The sequence below is a fragment of the Terrapene carolina genome, unplaced genomic scaffold, assembly GCF_002925995.2.
Source record: "Terrapene carolina triunguis isolate 2854851 unplaced genomic scaffold, T_m_triunguis-2.0 Scaffold68, whole genome shotgun sequence".
Classification (NCBI taxonomy): Eukaryota; Metazoa; Chordata; order Testudines; family Emydidae; genus Terrapene; species Terrapene triunguis.
In genome coordinates, this window is record NW_020664419.1 from 77,452,363 (window position 1) to 77,473,522 (window position 21,160).

The 21,160-nt window shown below is 41.7% G+C and overlaps 1 protein-coding gene across 1 annotated transcript in view; it reads right to left on the reverse strand.

Moving 5' to 3' along the window:
* CDK17 (cyclin dependent kinase 17) overlaps nucleotides 1-16,208 on the reverse strand; it is a 155,633-nt gene extending 139,425 nt beyond the window's left edge. Inside the window, exon 1 of the mRNA XM_024197960.2 lies at nucleotides 15,801-16,208. The gene's annotated coding sequence lies outside the window, so the exon portion shown is untranslated. The remainder of the gene's footprint in view (nucleotides 1-15,800) is intronic.
* Between the last annotated feature and the right edge of the window lie 4,952 nt (nucleotides 16,209-21,160).

Consider the following 21,160-nt stretch of genomic DNA (forward strand, 5'->3'; position numbering starts at 1 on the left):
AAAAAACATTTTAGTAAAAAAAGGTGCAACAAGAAGAAAATGCATCTATAATATTCTCATTTTAATCTACACATATGTAATACAGGTTTATCCTCTATCCAGAATCATTTTATCATTTATTTTTCCACCTTTCTTACATAACTAAATTATTCTGGCTATATCTTTTGCAGGATTTCATGGCAGAAGAGTGATTAATGACTGATGACATGACAAAGCTAATATCTGCCATTACATACTAAGGTCTTAATGTTGACATTTATTAGTTTCAGCAATAAAGCCAATGCAACTAAATCCTCCAAGTAAACCACAAAATAATGTGCAGTATATCTAAAAAGTTAAATATTCACAACACTGGTTTTACTTTTAAAATATGGAAACAAAGTATTGTACCTCTACCTCGATATAAGGCGACCCAATATAACACGAATTCTGATATAACGCGGTAAAGCAGTGCTCCGGGGGGGAGCAGGGCTCCGCACTCCGGCGGATCAAAGCAAGTTCAATATAACGCGGTTTCACCTATAACGCGGTAAGATTTTTTGGCTCCTGAGGACAGCGTTATATTGAGGTAGAGGTGTATAAGAGGCTAATATTTCAGGCTCGTGGCCAAAACTGTTGCCAACTGACAACTGCTAAGAGGCCAATGTAAAAACAAACTGATATTTCATTTTAGTTCATAGCTGGCAAAGAGTCTGTTGACCTCACAAGAATCATCACCACAACTGGAAATATCAATAAGGACACCAAAGAACCAAGTTGAACATTACTACTACCACCAGAAGATGGCTGCAGAAGGACGGGTTAAGTCACATTTGATAGACAACATATGGGGGAAACAAGCCTAGCTCTACTATTGTGTATATACAATAGTTCTTAGACAAAGGATTTCAGTTTAAAGGCATCACTCTAGTATTTTTTCATAAGTACTATATTAATGCACTTAAATAATTACATGGTGTCATTTCCCAGCAGTGTTTAAATCTCAGTTCACTTCATGTAAACTGATGTAAAGTTTAAAAAAAAAAAGTTACACATGGATCAATTTACTTACCATAATTCAAATTCTCAACAAGTACTTTCTATATTCTCTCTCACTTGGGATCAAAACAGGAATCTAAACTGCCATATTACTGGTCATCTTTAATAGACTTTAAAAGAACAAAGGTATTCTGAATATATTTAGCACGTAGTGAACACCTTTGTTCTTCATATTTAGTACAACTACATAGCCTACTTCCTCTTCCACCTTTCCATGAGATTTATCATTAAACAAATGTAACTGTGGGTTGTTTACTCCGCCACTGATTTTACCAGAGAAAGACTGATTGTAATTTATCTATTTACAAATATAGCAAAAAAAACCCAATTTTTTTTTCAAGTGCAACATAGATTTATACAAGATTTATTTCAAGAACGGAAATTCTTGTTTGTCAGAATAATTCAGGTACCTTAAAACCTTGTTTCTAGCTTGGCTCACTTCAGACACCAGAGCCAAATCCTGTGACTGGAGTACTATCTACACTGGGCATCTACTCAAGTAATGGAACCACATTTAAAACATTTTCTAAGAATGGTTGTTTAAACATAGATTAGTACAAGTCTAATTGTTTTAAAACCCAGTTATAATATAGTTTGGTCCCATCCACACAGGTACAGAACTAAAACCTTGTCAGGGATGGAATAGGGGATAGGCACTATAGGCCTGTGCTTGGGTTCCCACCTCCTGGAGTAAAATGGAGGGGGAGGGAAGGCCACGTTATACCAGCTGATCCGTTGTGCATTTACTCAGAAAACATTAAAATTTTATTAAAAATAAATTATTTCAGTTTAAGATAATAATTGTTTAAAGATCCATGATCAATCTTTAATTTGTGTATAGTATTTGAGAAAGAGACTTCCCTCCCATTCAATTATTTAAATACCAGGTTACTGTTTGCTGCAACTAGAGCCTGATACAGATGGAAGCCATGACCAATTTATTCTTACAAAGCCTTAAACTTATGGACATAGGAAGATTTGGTTGGTTAATTTTTTTCCAGCTTAAGATGTATGACCACCACCTTTACTATGATTGGCAGCATGTTTATTATTTTTATTTCTGAATTTTAAATTAAGGATTCAGCTTCACTTTGGTATATAAGAAAATTAAAATTTCAGAGTCTGATAGTGATACATTAACAATCAAGTGGACTTTATAATTTCAAAATGTATTCTCCGCCTCCCATATCTTTATACACACTATACATATATATTCAATTATATTCAAGGAACTACTAACCAATGAAAGCTCTATTAACTACTGAAAGTCATGTCACAGGATACATCTACGCAGCTCGCAACAGGAAGCTTCCCAGCCCAGGTTGACAGATTTGGGTTTGCAGGGCTCACGCTAGCGCTCTAAAAATAGGTGAGTAGACACTGCTTTGAGGTCATGGTGTGGGCTGGAGCTCAGGCTCTCAAACCTACGGAGGTGGGCTGGCTTCAGAGCCTGAGCTGCAGCTTCAAAGCACTGTCTACACAGCTATTTTTAGAGTAGTAGCATAAGCCCCACAAACCCCAGTCTGTTGACTTGGGCTGGGAGGTTCACTGCCATGGGCTGTATAGACTAACAGTCTGTACCCCTATGTTTATCCCTTTTTTAGGACTATGATAAATTATGTACAAAGTATGCCTTGTGAGGTATCATTTGAAAATTCATAATTTGCTGAGCACTACTGTCATGATAAAATATGTGTGGCAACATTGTATGTAAAGTTATAAGATTCTACTGCATGATATTACTAAGACATATTTTCCAGTCTAGAGAGCAGTCACACACCAGTTCCCCAGAGACAAAAGGCTGACACCTCAGCCAGGAGTCAACAAAATCAAATGGACCATCACCTGGTTAAGTGGCCATTCTTCGGCAGAAAGAAAGTGTGAGCAAAAAAATCTACATCTTGACAAAGAAACAGCTAGTGGTTCCCATCTACACAGACTTTCTGTCTCCTGAACCTCAGCTGGAGATGATTCTCGAAGAAAAGAACTATAAAAAGGGCGAGCAGATGCCCTCTCCCTTTCCCTCTACCCATGACTTCCCCAACACCTGAAGAACAAAGGAAGCAGTATTGGACTGGGAAGGGATGCTGACTGAAAGAAATTCACAGCCAGTAAGACTACTGAAACACACGGTGAGAGAGAACTTTGCTTTGAATCCATTTAGCTTGTTAAGTTAGGCCTTAATTGCATTTTACTTTTATTTTCTTGTAACCAATTTTGACTTTTACGCCTCATTACTTGTAGCCACTTAAAATCTATCTTTCTGTAGTTAATACATTTGTTTTATTGTTTTAATCTAAACCAGTGTGGATTGAAGTATTTGGGATAACAGGACTTGTGCATATCATTTTCTATTAATAAAATGATGGATTTTGTATGAGCTTGTATTATCCAGGAGAGAGCTGGGCAGTACAAGATGTACATTTCTGGGGAAGTTCGGGAGTGGGAATTTGCTGGCGTTGCTCTGCAGTATAATTTAAGAGTGGCTGGCTATCGCACTCATACAGTAGAACCTCAGAGTTACGAACACCTTGGGAATGGAGGTTGTTCGTAACTCTGAAATGTTCGTAACCCTGAACAAAACGTTATGGTTGTTCTTTCAAAAGTTTACAACTGAATATTGACTTAATACAGCTTTAAAACTTTCTTATGCAGAAGACAAATGCTGCTTTTAACCATCTTAATTTAAACGAAACAAGCACAGAAACAGTTCCCTTACCTGTCAAATCTTTTTTTAAACTTTCCCTTTATTTTTTAGTGGTTTATATGTAATGCAGTATTGTACTCTCCAGTATTTGATTGCCTTTTTTGGGGTGGGGAGGTGTCCTCTGCTGCCAGATTGCTTACTTTCAGTTCCAATGAGGTGTGTGATTGACCGGTCAGTTCGTAACTCTGGTGTTCGTTAACTCTGAGGTTCTACTGTACAATATAACTGGGAGTAATTTATATGCTGGAAGCTGTGTGAGAGCAAACCAGGAGTAGTAGCTCTCACTGCAAAGCACTATAAAAAGAACACCCCAGGTTGGAGAATTGAGGGGACACAGCTGTTCAACAGTCCAAATTGTACCCTGGGTAATGTCACTCTAGACATAGCCAGACTGCACAACTAAAGCAGATCAAAACATTTGTTAAAAGATTTGTGTTGTATGTTAGATATGAGCTCTACTCCAGAGCTTTACTAAATGAAACTGAGAAAAAACAAACAAGTACTTTTTAGTTCCTGGATATTTTGAATGTTTTAATTATGTTATATCATGACATCACCTATAACTGTACAGTTTCATTTAGTCACCTATAACTGTACTAATATAATATTTTAGGTTATTAAAATACTTTCAACTCTTTAGAGTTACATATTAAATTTTACATCAACAACTATTCAGGAAATTGTCCTTTCATTTTAATAACAGGCCTTGCAAGGTATTTTCATACTACTGTTTTTCCCAAACTCATTTTGCAAACCACATTCACACACAACCACAGGAAATGCACACTCACCCAGTTTCGTTTTAGTGCAGTTATCCAAGTTCAAAACCTACTGAAGGCATGCTGAGCCTTGAAAGATTGCTATGTCCCATACTTTCACTTTGGTTTTTTTTTGTGTTGTTTTTTTAAGGGAACAAGTCTCAGTTATATGTTTTGAAAACTTTGGAGGCAGGATATATTGCATCAACAGGAGCCCTGCAGCTGCTATGAGGGAGGCTCCGAAGACTCCATCCCAAACATCATAGCATATATAGTACTCCTGTAAAAAGCAGGAGCAGAAAGGACAGCTGCTGAAGAGAGAAGCAGCTGTGGGACAGAGAAACATTATCAGTATGGACAGTTGGGGGCCTACCTTCAGCTGGTGTAAATTGTCTTTGTAACAGACTGACAATTTCCTGCAATATACTGAATGAACTTCACTGAATTAAGTTAAACTTTACTGACTTAGGGTTAACACCTTTGGGTTACATTGCATTAAAAAAGTAATCGTGTATGAGTTGTGGCATTTTATGTATCTTCTCTAGTAGGGAGTGGGGATGCTAACGTACTTTCTAAATGATCAATCCTTTGAAGAGACACACACAGAGGTATGCATATACTAGATCAAACTGAATTCTCCAGAGACCAAAAGACAAAGAAAGGGTTTGGGCTAAATAGCCTGGTTTTAAACTAGCTCATGACCTTTTTCCTGATCCAGCAAACTAGGATGGATTTTATCGGGACTGTCCCAATATTTAGGTATTTGTCCCGCATCCCAACCGATGTTTGTCCCAATATTTCGCACTGGTTTTTTTTTTTTTTGCTCCGCCGACAGGACTCCACATTTTTTTTTTCCTCCGCCGGCGAGACTCCTCCTCTCCCCCCTCCCCCAGCCCGCAAGTGTCCCAATATTTTCTTCATCCCATCTGGTCACCCTACAGCAAACTAACAGGATCCCTGGTCCACTGAGGGCCCCCAATCCTTAGGGTAGGGCTGGAAGGACTGAGTGCTTGTTCTGAGCTAGAGCTGTGATGAACTTGTGACCACAAAGGAATCCTCTTGGGTGGGAAGTTGAAAGACTGCTCCTGACACAATTCATGTAAGGGTTGGGGTTAATTCTGGTAAACTTATTAGCATGCGTGTAGGTTATTTCTTATTTTTAATTTGTTTTCTCTGTAATGATTAAGTAGGCTCGCGTAGAAAGTGGTGTGTGGTACCTTATAACTGTAGCAATTACATCTGTTAACCATCTCTGAAGAGAAAGCAAGCAGGTGTCCCTGAGCAACCTCTCTGTGCTGGGATTACACAGTGAAGGCAGAGAACTGTGCGGCCTGGAAATACCAGTCTGAAGGGAGACACACAAAGATCGCCACTCAGCAATGGCTAGGAAGCTGGAAGACGAGAGTGTGTGCCTTTGCTAAACCACTGAAGGGAAATACAGATGCAGTTGTGCTGAATTGTAGCAATCTTCAACTGACTTTAAAGAAACCACGACAAATGTATACCGAGGATCTACCCCTTGGATTCTACGGGCTGCAGAAATCCCCTTCTGTCCCCACTTCACTAACTTTCCTCCATTCCTACCCAAGAGCAGTGCAGGCACCTTTTTGGGTAGAAGGATTGTTTGTCCCCAGCCCATATCAGGTGCCTGTCTTAGGAAGGGAGGATGTCATTTTCTGCTCTCTCCCACTAAGATCAGGGGTTATTCCTTAGTGAGTAAATTCTGACTCTATTTAGCTTATATGCATTTGTTTTGAAGCTGGGCTGGAATCCCTCCCTGCTTACAAAAACATTGATGTAAATTAACATAATAATGTGTTCAACAACTCTTAATTCAAGTGTGGACAGAGAAAGTATGCAAAAGGACTTCCAGAGGTTAGAAATTTGAGCAGGAAATAAAATAAAATTCAACATGAAAAAGTGCTATTTAACATATAAGAGGGGAAAAAAGAATCATGGGAGGGAATTAAATGGAAATTAATGATAGTAATGTGGACAGCAATTTAGATGTGATCTTGCAATGTGATGCCATACAAAAAAAAGCCAATACAATTTTGACCGCAGAAGCAGTATCCCATCACAGACCAGAGAGAGAATAGGCCTCTCTAAGGCATAGCAAAACAGCAGTTAAGATAGGTGGGTATTCTTTGTAAGAGCCCACCCTAGAACTTATTCTCTCCTTTCATCCAAAATAACACAAATGTGATAACTTTCCAGGCATGCTATAAAAGCCACTTAACAGAGTTTGGGGTGGGGGTAGAGGGGGGAAGCAGGCTGGGGGAGGGGATAATGTTGAAGGTATGTTGCCAAAGGTGAAGGTGAACGGGGTTTTACTGTTGCTTTGATTTACTAGATGCTGAGTTGATATGAGGCCAGAAAACAAGTATTTTATGCTTCTTGGTAGGAATGTTATTTTTCCACAGATTATAAAGACCAGAAGGGACCACAATCTAACCTGACCTTCTGCATAACATAGGCCATAGGATTTCCCTCATTTCATTGCGGTTTGAACTAGACCATATATTTTTAAAAAAATCCAATCTTCATTAAAAATTTTCCAGTGATTGAGAATCCACCCATAACCCTTAGTAAATTGTTCCAATGGTTAATTACCCTCACTGTTAAAAAGTTGCACCTTATTTTTAATTTAAATTTGTCTAGCTTCCACTTCCAGACACTGGATCTTATCATATCTTTTTCTGATAGACTGAAGATCCCTCTATTATCAAATTATTATTCCCCATTTCGGAACTTACAGAGATAAATCACCCCTTAACCTTCTTTTTGATAAAATAAATAGCCTGAGCTCATTAGATCTTTCATTATCAGGCATTTTTCCAATCCTTTAATCATTCTCTGAAGTATCTACAATTTTTCAACGTTCTTTTTGAATTGTGGACTCCAGAACCAGCTACAGAATTCCAGTAGCGGTCAGATCATTGCCAAACGCATATGAATTTAACCTCTCTACTATTAATCCATATTCCTGTGTATACATCCAGGGATCACACCCGTTAAGTATGGCGTCCAATTTCTGGATCTATATGTATTACTTTACATTTTGGCCATAATGAAAAACATATTGTTTGTTTGTGCCCAGCTTACAAAGCAATCTGGATCATTTATCTGGATCAGTGACTTGTCCTCTTCATTATTTACAATATCCCAATCTCTGTAACATCTGTAAATTTGGTCAGTAATGAGTTTTTATTTTCTTCCAGGTCCTTGTGTATTTTTGCTTCCCTAATCAATTTTCTTCAGTTCCTATCCTCTAATTAATATTCACTGCTATCAACGTTCCTTTATTTATATTTGCTTTTATATAGCTGCCTTCATTTCTCCCCTAAACTAGGCTGTTTTTTTAACTACTGTAGCCTTCTCTCTCAATTGTGGCTTTTTGGGCCTCTGGTAAAATGTTCTTAAACAGTGCCCAATTATCATTCACATTTTTCTGTTTAAGTTCTTTCTCCCACTTGATTTTATTCATAGTTGTTTTCAGCTTGGTGATATTAGCATCTTTAAAGCACTAAGTATATATGTGACTGGTTTGGACTTGATTGTGTTTATATATAACAAATGTAATCAAATCATGATCACTTGCACCTAAGCAACCACTAACTTTTAGCTCTGTGATCAAATCTTCTTTATCAGTCGGAATTAGGTCTAACATACAATTCCCCTGTGTTGGATACAACATTTTTTAAGTTAGAAAACTGTCATCTATACTTCTTAGAAATTCCAAGGATGATTTAGTATTGGCAATATGAGGACACCTTCAACATATGTCATTCAGATTGAAATCCCCCATAATATGGCAACTTTTTTCCTTACACGTTACACACAGATGGTTATGGGTTGGTCATCCTGTTCCTTAGTGTGATTTGGTAGTCTGTAGCAGACACCAACCTGGCAACCCATTATCGTACACTTTATTACAGTGTACTTCAGGGCAGAGTAGGCCCGTTATTCAATGAGGGGGGAAAGATAATAGAAAATGTGGAAATGGCAGAGGCGTTTAATGACTTCTTTGTTTCAGTTTTCACGAAGAAGGTTGGTGGCAATTGGATGTCTAACATAGTGAATGCCAGTGAAAAAGAGGTAGGATCAGAGTCTAAAATAGGGAAAGAACAAGTCAAAAATTACTTAGACAAGTTAGATGTCTTCAAATCACCAGGGCCTGATGAAATGCATCCTGGAATACTCAAGGAACTGTCTGAGGAGATATCTGAGCCATTAGCAATTATCTTTGAAAAGTCATGGAAGACGGCAGACATTCCAGAAGACTGGAAAAGGGCAAATATAGTGCCCATCTATAAAAAGGGAAATAAGAACAACCCGGGGAATTACAGACCAGTCATCTTAACTTCTATACCCAGAAAGATAATGGAGCAAATAATTACGCAATCAATTTTCAAACACCTAGAAGATAATAAGGTGATAAATAGCAGTCAGCATGGATTTGTCAAGAACAAATCATGTCAAACCATCCTGTTAAAGAAAGCTATCAGGTTTACAAGTCTTGTGGATGGGGGGAAGTGGTAGATGTGGTATAGCTTGACTTTAGTAAGGCTTTTGATACTGTCTCGCACGACCTTCTCGTAAACAAACTAGGGAAATACAACCTAGATAGAGCTACTATAAGCTGGGTGCATAACTGGTTGGAAAATTGTTCCCAGAGAGTAGTTATCAGTGGTTCACAGTCATGCTGGAAGGGCATAACGAGTGGGGTCCCGCAGGGATCGGTTCTGGGTTCTGTTCTGTTCAATATCTTCATCAATGATTTAGATAATGGCATAGAGAGTACTTATAAAGTTTGCGGACAATACCAAGATGGGAGGGGTTGCAAGTGGTTTGGAGGACAGGATTAAACTTCAAAATGATCTGGACAAACTGGAGAAATGGTCTGAAGTAAATAGGATGAAATTCAATAAGGACAAATGCAAAGTACTCCACTTAGGAAGGAACAATCAGTTGCACACATACAAAATGGGAAATGACTGCCTAGGAAGGAGTACTGCAGAAAGGGATCTGGGGGTCATAGTGGATCACAAGCTAAATATGAGTCAACAGTGTAACGCTGTTGCAAAAAAAGCAAACATCATTCTGGGATGTATTAGCAGGAGTATTATAAGCAAGACACAAGAAGTAATTCTTCTGCTCTACTCCATGCTGATTAGGCCTCAACTGGAGTATTGTGTCCAGTTCTGGGCGCCACAGGAAAGATGTGGACAAATTGGAGAAAGTCCAGAGAAGAGCAACAAAAACGATTAAAGGTCTAGAAAACATGACTTATGAGGGAAGATTGAAAAAACTGGGTTTGTTTAGTCTGGAGATGAGAAGACTGAGAGGGGACATGATAACAGTTTTCCAGTACATAAAAGGTTGTTACATGGAGGAGGGAGAAAAATTGTTCTTCTTAACCTCTGAGGATAGGACAAGAAGCAATGGGCTTAAATTGCAGAAAGGGCCGTTAAGGTTGGACATTAGGAAAAACTTCCTAACTGGCAGAGTGGTTAAGCACGGGAATAAATTGCCTAGGGAGGTTGTGGAATCTCCATCATTGGGGATTTTTATGAGCAGGTTAGACAAACACCTGTCAGGGATAGTCTAGATAATACTTGGTCCTGCCTTGAGTGCAGGGGACTGGACCTCTCGAGGTCCCTTCCAGTCTATGATTAGTTGTTAAGGTTCCTAAAGATTATTGAATAAACATGTTTGGGGTTTAAAGCTAAATAAAACAAACAGATGAGGGCACCTCGATATCAGAAAAATCAAACAGAATTCAGAGAAGAGCAACAAAATGCTTGAAGAAATTAGTTTCTGAAGAAACGCTATTTAGATTATGGAGATTTGCAGTGTTGTAACGACTTCAGTGTAATGACACACTGCAAATTTCCCTAATCTATAATATTCCTGAGAAGCAAAGGTCATGATCTTGCAAACACAGTTATGCACATACTTAACTTTAAGCATGTGGTTATTCTCATTGACATTAAGAACATATGTAAATCCAGGATCAGGGCCTACATGTGTTTATAACAACCATACATCAGCTGTGTGAGGGGAAGGTGATGAGAGATGGTAACTGTTCTACCAGTATTTGAAAACACCAACAGGGAGTGTGTGCGGGAGTATAATTGCAAGCAGTGGATTAAAAGTAAAACAAAAGAAGGGAGAACGTAAGAAAAATTCCAAATTGCAACATCCATTAAGGCCTGCTTACAGTAGAAAAAGGAAAAACTAAAAGCATAAAGCAATAGGGCTTGTTTGCTAGCATTCCTTTATCATCATCATCATAATTGTATTTAACTGTTCTGTTCGTTGCATTAGCTTTTGTATTTCTCTTGTAAAACAAAAACCAAAAAAACTGTTTCATAAATGATAAAGCCAAACATCTTTCTAAAAAAGAACAGATTAAGACCTTCTTCAAGACCAGCCTGTCCCCCCAACATGATTATAATACAATGGTTTTTTTATCCACATTGGCAGAAAAGAAATTAGAACACAAAGACCCATGCTGAGGCATATTTATGTTTTTGAGAAAACCCCAAAAATATTTTTGTTTAGAAACTTTCCTAATTTTAATCAAGTTTTCCCTTGCATAATTTCATTCCATTATGCCCAATTATACTCCCATTCACAATTGGTATTTTTACTTTTCAGATTATGGTAGGTAAACAATCATCTCTCCTTTTCTTTCCCTGCCTCATGCCCAGGTGTTGCCTGACCAAGCCATCCACGGAGTTTCTAAACTTTCCTCAGATCAGTTCCTCCAAGCTCCTTTGTTATTTGTCAAGACCCATGTTAATATACTATTCCATACTGAACCAAATTTTCTAATCAATTAAAAAAATTGTGTTAGAACTCAAACTCCTAAATATGGCAGAGAATTTTGTATTGGTATGGTTCGTTCTCCAATACTGACAGGATCTAAGTACTAAATCATCTTCAAGGAAAATAATTCTACATTGGCAGGTGGATGATTAAATGACTTAATTGGTCTTTTCCATCTCTAGTTTCCATAATTCCATATAAACAACACAGTTATGCTTCCAGACTAAGAGCATCAGTGCACCTCGATATGTCCTATTCACTGCCTGTGACACATAACAGTTTAGTCTCCTGTGGCCTATAATACTTTCGTTTAATGTTGGTTGTTGGGTTTAGTGTGCGGATGCTGCGTGGCTTCAATGGCCTGTGACATATAGCAGGTCAGACTAGATGATCTAGTGGACTCTTCTGGCCGTAAACTCTATAAATATCTATTACTCTGTCTGGTCCTAGTTCTAAAAATGCAACTGTATTCTTGTATGACTTCACACTTCGCTCCAATAATAGTAACGCTTTCCAATAAAGTTAAGTGGAAGTATAGATATACGGGGCGGGGGGGGGAGGCAAGTGCAGTGCAATCTGTATTCGAAATCACCTTTATGAGACAACCTCCTTTCTTCAGCCTGCCCCACATTCCCAACCCAAGTCTACCAAATATAGTTCTGCTCCTATTTTATTAAAAGGCCACCTCCATTAAGCAACTAACATTTATCAGTTCTTTCAGTAGTCACTTGGAATCTGCCAAGGAAACTACACTCTTCAAAAACTACAAACTGAACCACTAATCGAGGTTATTTTGAAGCAAGCTGGCTACACTGTACTTTTATTAAATATACATTCCTGTTACGACTAGATTAAATAGAAACTGAAATTCATTTTTTATTTTATTTTATTTGTTTATTTATTTATTTATTCTTGTGCACTGAATTGGCAAGCTGAGTTTAATTATGGCCTTTCCCCCCACATTGGAAGAGTCAACATCAATGGTTAAATATCACAACCAAAGAATGTTTTGGGGCTTAGATTATTGTCTAGAAGTTTTCTTATTTAAGTGGTTTCAACTGAGCTTTGAAGTTAACACCTCCCTTCACAAGAGAGGAGGAAACTAACATCTGCTAGAGCTATTATTCAGGCAGTTTAGTCAAGATGACAGATGTGTATTGATTTAAGTACAGAGGATTATTTAGTTTCAAGTGTAAATGTGAAGTTTTGGCCAATGGGGCATCAAAGCTCACCCCACAGGCAAGCAGCAGCTACCGTAGGAAGCACAGACATATTTCATTAAGTTCCTGGAACTTCTTGGCCAAATGCATTTTATACCATGTTTTTAAGTAAAGCAATGTTTTTACAATATATTTATAAACCCTAGGGGCTTTAACAGAAACACTTAAGTATCATCTCACCCTTCATTAACACGTGTCAAGAAAGTTATCTGATGTGGAGAAGAGGATAGAGAATTATAGTTAGGTCAAATGAAAGTAAACAATTGTAATGATTTATAGCACAAACAATGTTTACCACGTTTACCACAATGTTTAAGCTAGGAACAATATTTCCATGATAAATCCTGGGTTTGGGACATAATATTGTGCATTTTAAAACTGCATTTGAACTAAACATTCAGTGCAGAAGATATTAGCTATGTGCTTTTTAAAAGAGTTGTTTAGCTGTTCTTGAGTAAAAGCTGAAAAGTATGTGAAATTCCCCTGGTTTCCGATGTTCTCACCAAAAAGGGAAAACAAGAAAAAAAAAGTATTTGTGTAACAGAGATTAAAGAAGTGGGTTGTAGCCCACGAAAGCTTATGCTCTAATAAATTTGTTAGTCTCTAAGGTGCCACAAGTACTCCTGTTCTTTTTGCGGATACAGACTAACACGGCTGCTACTCTGAAACCAGAGATTAATAAAGTGAATTCACTGAATCCTTCTCCAGGTTACCCTTCTCTGAATAAATCCTTTATTTTTCCATCATGAAAAGAAAGGTGCACTTTTCAGATTGGACTGTTTAAATACACTATACTGAACCTAGTTTTATTAAGACTAGTTGAAACAGATGTGAATAAAATAAAACACTACACTAAAAGCCTAGTTTTTCCTTTCAGCAACAGACAGTAATTTAAGAAATTAGCAGGATTTAAATTCTGATAATCAATTAAAAAAATTCTGCACAATTCTACTCTAAAAGTGCCACTGTTCATCAATATAATCACACAGAATATTAACTCTTAATATTCAGACTAACCAGCAATCATGTTTATTCAGACTCATAAGATTTATGGAGAAATTAAAGCAAGGATGGTTGAGAAAACAAAGCAATTTTGTTCTCAACTGTTATAAATGGAATTCTCCAGAATATTTTAAAGATATTTGCTTATTACTAGCAAAGAGACTATCTCTAGTGTTTTACATAATAAAAGGTCAGCGAAGACACTACATTCTCCACCCATAGAAGAGATGAAACAACCCTTCATTTTCTACTCGTGATTTTGTCCAGTTCTGCAAGCTGCTCCATGTGGAGGAGTCTCCGTACCCAAGTAGAGCCCCACTGACTACTGTGGGGCTTTTTGCAGGGGTAGGTTCTCATGTGTGGAGAACAGCTTGCAGGATAGGGACCTAAATATCATGTTCTCCTTATTGAAGATCTCATAATCCAGTCTGTCCTGTAAAAAACAATGCTATTTAAACAGTTACACCAAAATAAAAAGTATGTTTTGGGGTCTGAAAGTTTAATGACCTTTTACCAGCTTAATGTGGTAACTACTTCTATATATTACATTGTCCTTTCAAGTAAAAATACAAAACTATTTTTAGAGACTTAGTTCAATATCTAATTATATTTGGTATTTTAATGTTAATTACGCAAAACATAGTTTTGTCTCCAGTCATTAACAAAAGTATGCAGATGTGTCACAAAGTCAGAACATGGGATTTCCATAAAGCACATCTCAAATTATCTAATATCTTAAACGCATACAATGCCAGATCATCTACTTTACTTTCCGAACTATATTTATATAAAAATAAATCCAAACTTAGTACCAAGTCCCAGTTTCCATAAATGCTTTAATCTGCACAAAAGCATCCAAGCTCTTAACCTCCCATTTCAGGGCAAGTAGCTCTCCAACTCAAATGAATGCAATTAAAAATAAATAAATTAAAAAAGCTACATGAACATTTATCGCCCCAACACATAATCCAAATCTGAGTGACTACAAGGTAGGTGTCGGGGGTGGTGGGGTTTTTTTACCTTGTACCCTTGAATAAAGAAAGCATGCAGAGTTTCTGAAAGGAATTCTTTGGCCTGGGCTATGATATGCCTCTGCCTGATTTTCCTCACAACACTGGCAATATTGTTAACTGTCATAAACAAGGTGCCAAGGACAGTACCAAATTCAAAGCAACTTTTAAATTCTCTACAGCAACCAAAATTGTTGCAGAGAGGAGAGATAAAAGGGATCAAGGCCAGCAAAATACTGTTTGAGAAGCAGCTAATCCATTTCTGTGAATTCTATTATATAAAGTGTGATGACTTTCCACAAAATATAATGTGATTCATGCCAAGTACTTTCCCCCTTTCTTGTGGGAGAAGAGCTATTTTGCGCAGGCTGCATCTACGATATTACAAACCCCAGAGAGGAAGGGGAGGGAGAGAGGGAATTCACAGCCGTTCAGGGTCAATAAGTGTTCATATATCCTATCATTTGGAAACCCTTCCCAAAGCTTAGGGCAAAAACACTGTTTAGTCAAGGAAAAAATGAGGAGGAGAAAAAACCCTGCAATGTAAGTGCATGTGTCATACGTGTGGGGGCTGGAGGAGAAGAGCTGTCAAGGTGAGAAACATCTTTCATGGGGGGAAGGAGAAAGAGCTTAGGCATAAAATTCATATCAGCGACACTGAACGAGGCACTCACGGCAACAATCAACTTTTCCTTCAGGCCTAACTTGCTTGTGCCTTCAATGTTTCAAAATGGTTAGCAGCAGCACCAGGACTCACCCTTCCCTCCCCACGCCCCGCACACAACGGGGTAGGATCCCGCCGCGTCCTTGCTGCCCTAGTCAGTGTCTTCGCATCGCCTTCAGGGAGCCGTGGGGCCGCCGCCGGGACCTATTTGTGTTACCCCGCGGGGCTGCCGCTTGCCTGCTGCAGTCACATCCCGGAAACGCAGGAGGGGCCGGGGGCTCCGCGGCGGTAACCCCGACCCTGTCCCGCCCCCGGAGCGGCCCTGACAGCCCCCCCGCCCCACGGGGTCACGGCCGGGGGGCAGAGCCACGTAGGCACCTGGTCACCCCCGGCGCTGCTCTGACAGCCCCTCGCCCGTCCCAGGCCCAGCCCCCTTCCCCTCCCTCTGGGCCCAGTTTTACCCCACCCAGGGCCAAGGCTGCCCCCTTCCTCGGGCCGGGCCCGGCTCAGCCCCGGGAGCGGGACCCCCACCCCGGGGAGAGGAGACAACGGGCAGCCCCAACTCACCAGCCGCGCCGGGTCTCCGCTGGTCCGGAGTGGGGGAGGGGGCGGTTCCTCCCCCTCCTAAGCGCGGCCGCCTCCGGGAGCCGAGCCCCCTCGCTCCGCCGCCCCGAGAGCCGCTTCCTCCGCCCAGGCGGCTTCCCTTCCCCGCCGAGAGTCACTTTACTCCCCTCTCCAACATGGCTGCTCCCCGAGCCGCTGCCGCCGCCTCCGCGGCTCCCGACCCCGCTCGGCGGCCGCCCCCGAGCACCCCCGTAGGCCGGCCCTCGGCAGGGAGTCGCTCGCCACCGGTGGGAGCTGCTAGCGGGGGCGCGGCGCGGGCGGGCTGGGGACGCGCTGCTGCGGGGCGAGGCTGGCTGCCAGGGACTCACTCGGCTGCGGCGCGGCGCTTCTGCCTCTTCCAGCGACTCGCTCGCAGACAGCGCAGCCGGAGCCCAGGAGGGGCCGAGGGAGAGCGGGGCCAGGGCGACACCTAGTGTCTGCGGCGGCCACTGCAGAGCCCGTCCGGCCCCGGGAGCGCCGGGCAGCCAGCTCCAGCTACTGCTGTAAACCTGCAAGTGTAACCCGCCCCAGCCCGGACACAGGGACCCCCCGGCCAGGGAAAGGGGCTTCCCCCGTGTCTCCCCACAACCCTCCCCTCACACGCACACATCCCCCCGGAAAGGGGCTCCCCCCCACATACACACCCTGGAAAGGGGCTTCCTCCCCCCATATCATCCCCCCCACGCACGCATCCCCCACAGATAGGGGCTTCCCTACACGCACACCCCTCCTGGAAAGGGGTTTCCCCTCCAAACATCCCCCCACACCCTAGAAAAGTGCTTCCCCCCTCCAAGATCCCACACACACCACCCCTCCTAAACACCATACCCCCCTCACACACACAGCGGAGAGAGGGTCTACCCCTGCTTCCAAAAACATACACATCTTTTAGCAGATAGAGAGCTGCTCCCCCAAAATATCTCCCCTACACTCATCCCATGCGATGTGAAGAAGAGAGGGCTGTCCCCCAAAAAGCAACCCTTCCCCTATCCCATCCTACCCAGGAGAAGTGTTGCTCCCTTCAAGACATTCCCCCAAAAACATATGGAAGAGAGGTCCCCACCTTTTTTCCAAAATACCTTCCCCCCCCCCACCACACACACAAACAACCAGCTGAGGATGCTGACCCCCTCCTTCAGAACATCCCCTTTACACACATGCCAGCTGAGAGAGCTCCCCCCCAAGGAGCATACACCCTTCCTACAAAAGGGAGCATCCCCCCTCTCCAAAAGGTCCCTCCACACGTCCTTCCTAGAAGAGGGAGCTTCCCCACAAACACAGATTATACCCAGGAGATGGAGCTACATCAAGCTCCCAAGGTTCGGCCAGCCACATGGTTCTGCCTCCAGACACACTGCACAGGCGATGCGGTCTACGCTGGCCACCATGCTGAGTAATGCACAAGTCCGGAAGGTCTAAGTAGCTCTTTAAGTGACATTTTAACAGGATGTAAGTGTGTGAACAGTGTGAGCATTTTCTGATTCAGCCTGTTTACCTGCATCAAAAAAAATTAATGTTTGCTACTGGAAATACTTCTGTCTCAGGATATACCTATCTCATAGAGCTGAAAGGGACCCTGAAAGGTCATCAAGTCCAGCCTGCTGCCTTCATTAGCAGGACTGATTTTGCCCCAGATCCCTAAGTGGCCCTCTCAAGGATTAAACTCACAACCCTAGGTTTAGCAGGCCAATGCTCAAACCACTGAACTATCCCTCCCCCAAGGTAAAGTCCCTTCACCTGCCTGTGTGTAGTGAGAATTCCATTTGACAGGTTGGTAAACTGAGGCACATGGAAGTGCTGTGACTTTTGCAGCATTATACAGTGAATCATGACCCCTTCTCTTGTGCATTTGTCACAAAACCATCCTTCCCATATTTGTACCTGCAATGCTTCTTTTCCCTTTCTCTCACAATTTCTACCCCATTTCTTCTTTTCAATGGCTGTTTCCAGTTCCCCACTTCTCCCAGTCAGTCCATTCTGTCCCTGAATTTCTTTGCAACCCTTCTGCTCCTACCACCCTCTGGAGGTTAGTAAGGGCCAGGAAGTAGCACTGCAGGCTCTATATTCTTCCCCACTGATTCATATTTTTTACATTTCTACTGTACAGGAAGGGAAGTATCATGAACAGACCAGATCTCACTTCATTTTAGTGATTTCTCGATGGTCTGAAAAGATCAGTGAAGTACAAATAAAAAAGTATTTGAAATGCAAGTACCAGGACATGTACCCACTGCACTGATGTAACTCAGGGCTCATTGCCTTTTTTTTTGTGGACAAATATTGATTCCTGTTGTCAGTTTGCTTGTTTTCCCTTATTTATTGGCCAAAGTTCAGTGCAAATAACACAGCACCTTTCATCAAAATGGATCCACTTGCATTTTACAGACTTTAGTAAATGACTGTACTAGGCCAAATCCTGTACTCCTTACTGAGGTGAAACATAGGCCCAGATTCTTTGCTTCATCGAGCTTCTGCTCAGTATAGGTGTGGATGGAGAAAAACCAGGAAACTGTTTATGGTTCCTTGATTCTTATGGTGGATGTGTGCTACTTTGTGCCCTGGTATAGATTGGAGTAGCCTAAGATTCGTTCTAATTTATGCTAGCTGGCTGCAGTTCCTGAGGGACCATATGACAGCTGAGAATAGCCACAGAATGCAGCATACTCTGGACAGTCCCTCCACCTAAAAGGGCCAAGTGAGGGGTGGGGTAGCATAGAAGCTGGGTACCAAGGTTCTGTGCCAACTGAGAGCTCCCCCACTCCAGGGGAATTCTCAGGTGGCCAGACCTGGCTGCTTTCCATTCTCTTTGCACCTTTTAGGCACCACAAAGGAGCCAGAACATAGTAGAGAATCTGGACCCCAACAAAGGGAAATAACTTGCATTTGCCTAAATAAGGAGTGCAGGAGTTGGATCACCTCTTACAGGACACATAGGATTCACTTTGCACATTAATGCAGTACTGTAATCTGAGGTATAATGCACAGTAGCTTAGGGCACAAAGAAGAATATCATCCAATTTGGAAGGGCAGAGGGAATTGATGGAGGCAAAATGTGACTGCCAATTTGACATTTGTCCAAGACAGCAGGATAACACCTTTACTGTTGCAAAACTAGTGGGATTTTTAATAACTCTGAGAGCAGACAGTGAAGCTTTGAAACTTCTTGGCACTTCTTTCATCAGACTCTTTCAAGACTCAGGAACCACCTGAAGCTGTTCTTACTGGATCTCTTAAACTCTGAATAGTAGCATGGTGACCAGTGTTTACTTTATCTTATTCAATTTGTAAACTCTTCTGGGCAGGGAATGTTAGTATAGTTGTAAATTATCATGTAAATGTACTTGCACTGTATAAATGTTTTATAGGAAATCTTCTCTGTTGGACTACCCAACGATAAACAAATTGAATAAATAGTATTCAACTAAACAGTGTTTCACAAAGAGGTGTGTGAGAGCAGAAAGATTGTGCTATTTATTTAAAGGTTGCAAATATTTTAAAACATTCTGAGAGAGGAGGGTCCTGTTTTGTTTTATACACATTTTTGTCTACCCTTGAAATATATTGTGACTGGAAAAGTAGGGAAATTATGGTATAAGAGAGAGAGAAGAAGCTGAAAAATGAGCAAGTGTGATGGGTCAGCAGAGGGCAATGAAGTGAATCTGCTGGTGCTATTTCCCTCCTGCCTTGGAGAGTGATAGGTGGCCAGAAGGAGAGATTCTGTGGCATTTAAGGCAGTTGGGAGGGGTGGGTTACAGAGTCTGGGCATCTGGAGGCCTGAGAGGAGTGGTGCATTTGAAGAAAGCTGGGCAGAAGGGGCCTGGGAACCACCAAGTGCTAGAGCCAAAGTGTGAAATTAACCCCATTGAATCAATGGTAGTTTTGCCTTTGACTTCAGTGGGGCTAAGATTTCACCATGGTAGACTTTTAGTAGCTGAAGTATTTATATCACCTGGCTGAGCCATGGTGTAGCTGGTACTCTGTCAGGAACTGAAGACAAGTTTCTTCTTTGAGTAGTGTCCCTATGGACTGTAGCTATGTCTGCGTCCCTGCGCAGCTGATCGGAGACCTTCGGTAGCAGTGTCCATTGGGCCTACACATGCGCTGTCTTTCCTCGTGCTGTGCCACGAGGCTAGCCGGTGCATATGGGCTAACCATCCTCAGTTCCTTCTCTACCACCCTGGGCTAGAGACAGAGCCTTTAGCTGTTTGTTAGTGGATTGTTAACTCTTTCATTTGTTAAATTTTAGCTTCTTTGGAAACCTTTTTGCTTTCTTCTGACTGTTTATTTGGCCATGCCTAGACAGAAAGACAGAAAGAAAGATTTTGTTCTTGTGTTGACGCCTGCTGGGGGGGAGGGGGAGAACCTTCCTCCCACCCCCAGACAAGGGTATGCCCGGCTCTCTGGGCTTCAAGAAGTGTCTCACTTGCAGTGAAGTGATCCAGTCATGGACAAGTACCTTCAGTGCATCCATAGTCTTTAAGGTGCCACCAGACTCCTTGTTGTTTTTCCAACAAAAGTGTTCCCTCTGCCAGCAGCTCTGATCAAGATCCCTCAAGAACAGAGAGTGCCACCAGAAAATCATCTTTATGGATGCAGCTCTCCAACTCCAGCTCTTTAGCGGGCATGAGTCTTCCCCTCAACCTTTGACTTCGAAGGATAATGGGTCAAAAGAAATGGTCCGGAGACTCCTCTCATTAATTGAAAAAGAGAGCAAGAAGTCTCCTCAGCGAACCCAGGGATCACCGAAAACTATCACCATTTCACTCTGTGTCCTTGGCACCAAGCTCATCTGGCACCCATGCCTCAATATGGTCACCTTATCAATGATCATTCCATCATTGGAACAGGGAGACAGGTTTTTTGCCCTCGACTTACAAGATGCCTACTTTCACATTTCAGTACTACCAACTCTCAGACATTTTCTCAGGTTCACTCTGGGGCACGACCACTATCAATACAAAGTCCTCCGCTTCGGACTTTCAGCGGCCCCAAAAGTATTTTCCAAAGTTCTCTCAGTGGTGGCCACTCACCTATGATCATAAGGGATAATGATCTACACTTACCTGGACAATTGTTTCCTCAGACTCTGATCACTTCAAGAGGCTCGTCAAGCCACCAAGGCCACGATATGCTTGTTCACAGAACTTGGCCTACAGATCTGTTCCCAGAAGTCAACCCTCACACCAGTGCAATGCCTGGAATTCATAGGGGCCGACCTAGATGTGCTACAGGCCAAAGCCTTCCTACCTCAAGACAGGTTTCTATCCCTGGTCTCACTTATAAACACAGCTCAATACATCCCTCAAGTGCCAGCCAGAATCTGC